The sequence below is a fragment of the Penaeus chinensis genome, chromosome 1 (genome assembly GCF_019202785.1).
Source record: "Penaeus chinensis breed Huanghai No. 1 chromosome 1, ASM1920278v2, whole genome shotgun sequence".
Lineage (NCBI taxonomy): Eukaryota > Metazoa > Arthropoda > Malacostraca > Decapoda > Penaeidae > Penaeus > Penaeus chinensis.
Window position 1 is genome coordinate 17,265,226 of NC_061819.1, and position 5,821 is coordinate 17,271,046.

Sequence of the window (5,821 nt, forward strand, 5' to 3'; positions counted from 1 at the left end):
CTCGAGGCGTGGGTACGCCACCTCGAGGCGTGGGTACGCCACTCGCGAGGGGACGCCAACTGGCACGGTGGTTCTTTTCTGGACTTCCAGCCACGTGGCAACAGCAGCCTCGTGGGCCCATACGTGCTTATGTACACGGTATACACACACACATACACGTACGCATATATATATACACACATATATACATACATATATATGTAAGAGACTCCTTAAGTGAAGAGATCCTCAGTATAAGGAACTGAAGTATAATACACAATAAAATAACTAAGTTTCGTGAACTGGAATGGTGCTTGAGCGCGGCGTGAACGGCTAGTCCCCAGGGGGCCCAAGCGCTAGTAATCTTGATTGTGTGGCTTCTTGAGGCGTCCTGTTAGATCAAATAAAGTTGACCTTAATTTTCATCTTGGAGCCTCGCTAATGGCTAATTATGCTTATGCGCCCGCTATTTTGCTCGGCCATTTGGCTCGCATCTCGCGCTCACATGCCCTTCCCGATCCATCCTCGTGGTTGCTCCTCCTTGTCGGTCTCTTCTTCCTGGTCCTTGGTGACATCCATCAGTCCTCGACGTCTACACTTCTTCGAAGATGTCACCAAGGTCGTCCTCGACTTCAGATTTGTCCAGGCCTCCACGAGCTCCTGGATTTTGACTGGATCTACGGGCGTCCAAGCAGGCGGTGCCCTTCCACAACATCCTGGGGAGACTGTTGTCTGGATTGATGAGTTCCTGGTCCTTCTCTGGATGTACGGGCGTTCTGCATCCTGGGGCAGCTGATGCCTGCACTGACAAACGCCGGGTCCACTGACTTACGGCAATATTCTGGTGACGTCCTTCCCACGGGATCCTAAGGCGACCGCGTCTGCAGCAGGTTCCTCTTTCGGTGCCGTGTCGTGAACCAGATCATACATGCAAAGGCCAAGATAGTAAGAGAAAAAGAGAGCAACAGAGAGGGGGGATGTTAAAAGTCTATAAACTTACAGTTTTGTTAGTTTGAATTTATTTTCGTTTTCGTTTTTTTTTTCCACAAGGATAAATAGGCAAATAGGAGAAGGCGATGAAAGTAGTAGTTCGTAAGGACCTGCTTGAGCTACAACCTCTCACAGATAGATATGAGAATAAATAAGGGAAACGCCAGCGGCAATCCGCGAGGATCTACTTGAACCATTAGTTGTCACATAGAAAAAGAAAAATATGTAAAGTAGGAAGATACACTGTAATGTGCATCGTGTTGTTCACTCGTCACAACTGGCAAAATCGCGGGCAAAAAAGATACATCATCGATCTCTACGCCTATTAATGAAAGGATGTGATGTCTTGTTCTGCATAGATGAGTGAGGGAATGTGAGCCTGAGTGAAAGTGAGCTCACAAAGAATGAATCACAAAAACGAAGATTAACATAATGCGTTAATTAGCAATTATATTAATATGCAATTATTTCAACTATCATATTGAACATATGATGATATGCGACGGTATGTACGCATTAATGAACAGTGACATAAAAAAAACCTACTTTGCAAGCATCTCGCAATGCAAAGCTCCCGGCTTAGATATAAACTAAACAATCCACGATTCTTGTTAATCTTAATTTCGGACTGGCTGCAAAATTCTGATACACCAAGGTAACCATGTCTTGCTTAAGCATGTCAGACTATGTAAGACTTCATCGACGGGGGTCCCTATTCCCAAACAGAAAGAACTGAATCTATAATTAAACCACTCTATTCTGTGAACATGTGATAGGCGCTCGTGACTGTGCCATCTATCGGGTATATAACTATCACGAAATCACACGATCGCCTGGGATTTTACCCAGAACATACGAGTAACTTCCGTGTGAGTTAGAAGGACGTGATTAATAAGTGAATAACGATTCTAGCCTAAAACCTTTGTCCTACATTTATGACGTAAATAAGGGCTCATCGAAACAAACTGTTATCGTGCGTAGATCTATTAGGCGATTTACGCAACCCGGGTTATATCTGTTTCCCATGATAAGGGGGAGATGCTAACGCTAAATTCAACAGATCAAGTGAAACGACAATCACGGTACAAGCTCTGTTCTAACGCCAAAAGAACGTGTCACCATTTAGCAATGTAACAGGGCTACGGCTATCGCTATAGTGGTAACAACGACAAACAACCAAATTACTGGAAAGCGAGCTTGTCTGCTCCAAGCTCTCTCCACGTGCGCGAGCGGTTGGAAGCTATTAACGAGAGTAGAGCTCATTTCCGCCGTCAAAAAGTATCGTGCTACAGTCTCCTATGAGTCATATATAAACAACTGCGCCTCGCTGATGAGCGTGCGGAGCGCCTATACCTGGTTTGAAACTGGAAGAAAAACATGCATTATTCAGTCATGATGAGGATGTTAATGTACTAGACTAAATGTATCTGCGTCTGCATGTGTGTGTGCATATATATATATATATATATATATATATATATATATATATATATATATGTATATATATATTTATATATATTATATAATATATATATTTATATATACTATATAATATATATATTTATATATATCATATAATATATGTAATATATATTATACATATAACACACACACACACACACACACACACACACACACACACACACACACACATATAAATGTATATATACACACGTGTGTGTGTGTGTGTGTGTGTGTGTGTGTGTGTGTGTGTGTGTGTGTATAATATATATATATATATATATATGCATTATATATATGTATGAATATATGTACACATATATGTAATAATATGTATATATATGCATACACAATTATGTATATATATGTGTGTATATATATATGTATATTTTATATATATATATATTGTACATATACATGTTTTATTTTCAATTTCCATTTGTTATGCTGATATGTAATGTGATATAATATAAAATATTCACTAGATCACCATGCTCTGGCAACAAAATATTGATCTTGAAGATCTACACTACTATCATATATGACAATATAGAGTATAAGCTTTGATATCAAAATGCTTTCATATCAATAGGGCCCTGCCTTAGAAGAGCGAGGCTCAGGTTTTTATCTTTCGTATGCATTCGCTTTTAATTAACACTTTTTAATATGTCATGCAACAGACAGCAACAGTCATTACTTTTTTATTATATCATTTATGCTTTAGCCTTGGGTATATTCAGGACTCCAAAAGTGTTCCATGACGAAAGAGATAAGGGAAGTATCTTAAATAGACTTGTGTTTTGTTTACAGAATGTGTTTGAATGATCAAGAGAATATTACGAAAATTAATATTAAGTACCACATTATCAGTTTACTTCTTGTGTTCGCATGATTGAATGTAAACTCATGTATCCTTTTCATTAAATGTAATTAATATCAATTAATAACCGATGTCGATAGACAAAGGAAAAGTGTAATGGGAGGCGCTTAGGGCCCGCGCTTTTTCAACTGATTTCGTTATTTGTAATTTGAAGATGTTGATAAGTTAGAACTTGAATTTACTGTTATTTTGTAATGTAATATAAGTAAAACAGTAATTGATAATTTAATATAATTCAAAAATAAAATCATGAGCTGGAGTCGAACCTTTGACACAGCATAGCAACACTGGCACCGTTGCTGTCGCGAACGGCCCAATATAATTATAAAAAAACGAAAAAAATAGTTAATTACTTTATGAACGATATCTCGTGTTCTTGACCAGAGACAGTAGTAATGCGATCTCAGGTGAAAGATAAAATGAGAACGCTACCATTTTCGTATCACAGAAATTTCTGCAATCGAAACTTTTACCCAGCAAAACCAACGTGAGTGACTGCATATATATATTTTTTATACGGCTTGAGAGAAAAAGGGAAGGAAGAGAAATGAAAGGCCCTATATCATATACTCACATGGTTTTGGAGATATCGTAGGAGGTGTTGGGTCGTTTCGTCAGCCGGAAGGATGCAATATCTGTCACCAGCCGTAAGAGGCTGTTACAAGATGGACCAGGCGCTTGTAGTTTTGACTGTGACTTCTGGAGGCTTACTTACTTACGAAGATCTAGCTTCGCCCGGGCCATATATTTGTTCTCTGGTACTCGGTGCTTGCCGTGACGGCGGGATTGGCAGCAGGCGCCATGATATAAGCATACACATAATCTCTTTACCAGCACGGCGGCTGTTGTGATCGGTCCCTGTCTCACGAATTGTGTTCTCACAATTCTGTAAGTAGTGTACCAGGGTGGCGTTCGGCTCGCCGCAATGCATGCAACACCTCTCTTCACGGTCTATTATCTCTATAATCTGCCATGTACAGTGAAAACCTAGTCGAATTCTGTGAAGAATGACTTCGGTACCTCTGTTGATTCCTTCAGAGAGTGCCAGTGGTTCGTAGCCTGTGGCGTCTTTGTACCAGCTGGCCGAGGGTGAGGTTCTCGTTTTCTCTCTGTGAAGCTGCAGGATGAAGGTACGGGCGGCCGCAGTACACTTCTCCTTTAGTATTTTTCGGCTTGGTTGTATGATCATGGGATTTAGGGGCATACTCCTGCCACTGTCGGCTAGTCTATCAGCAAACTCATTCCATCTGATGCCAATGTGGCTAGGGACCCAGTTAATGATTATTCTTCAACCCTGAGCAAGAATTATCTATTTATCTGTACTATGGTAAGCACAGTGGTCAGGAAGTAGATGTTGTCTTGGTGACCTGTGCTGAAGACAGTCAATGGTTGCCCTGGAGTCTGTATATATGACCACGTGTCCTTCCTTCAGGGATGTGTGGGCTAGGACTCCCATGATTGCAACTGCCTCTGCCTGTAGCGAAGAGGCATTGTCTGTTGCCCTCATGGAATTGTGGCATCCCTTGCTGCAAACTCTCTCGGCTTCTGCCTTTAGACTAGGTGTGGGGTATTGATTCTTTCTCATTGACAGGTTCACAATAGAGAACTTTATCAAGGTTTGTGCCCACGGCGGGGCTTCGATAAAGCAAGAAGTTGTTCTTTGAGCTGATACCATATCAACACCCAGGCTGTGTGAGGCAGCCAGGAGTTGTATGCAAAGAGCTCGTTGTCTCGTTCTAGGCGTCTGATTATTTTTTGTCTTAGGCTTTTGTTCCTGCGAGAGTCCAGGGGGAGAAGGTTCGAGAGTCCAGTGGGAGAAGGTTTGCCTCCAAGGCAAACCTTGGGGCACCCAGAATGATGCTGGCAGCTTCATTTTGAACTGTCTCCAATTTGTCTTTACATGTTTTCTTTATGGCAATCAGAGCGACTGAGGTATAGTCCACAATGGGCTGGACGGCATGTACATAGAATGATATTAGTACTTTGTGTCTGGCTCCTACGTGTCTCCCAGTCATTACTCTCATGATAGACAGTCTTGCTTTGGTTCGGTCAACCAGGTACTGGACCTCCTTTTGGAAGGAGAGGGTCCGGTCAATCCTTACCCCAAGGTATTGGAAGTCCTTGACCCATTCCAATTCCATTCCCTGGATTTCAAGACTTGTGCCTTGAACATTATGTCTCAAAGCCATGGCTTTTTCTTTGGCTACAGAGATTTTTAGTCCTGTCCTACAACACTCCTCAGATACAAGGTCCAGACAACGCTGGGCTTTATTTAGGCAGTATGGTCCATTAGAGGTGATTGCAAGATCATCTGCATAGATGATCTTGCAAGCCACTGGGAGGTGCTAAATAGGGCTGGACTGAGAACCCTACCCTGTGGCGTTTCATTTTCTAGTGGCATGTGCTGTGATAGGTGACCTTGGAATCTTGGCTGTTCTGTTCCTAAAGTAGTCACCTATCCAAGCCAAGAGATTTCCTCTGATTCCCTTCTGGATCAGGCTCTCCTGAATG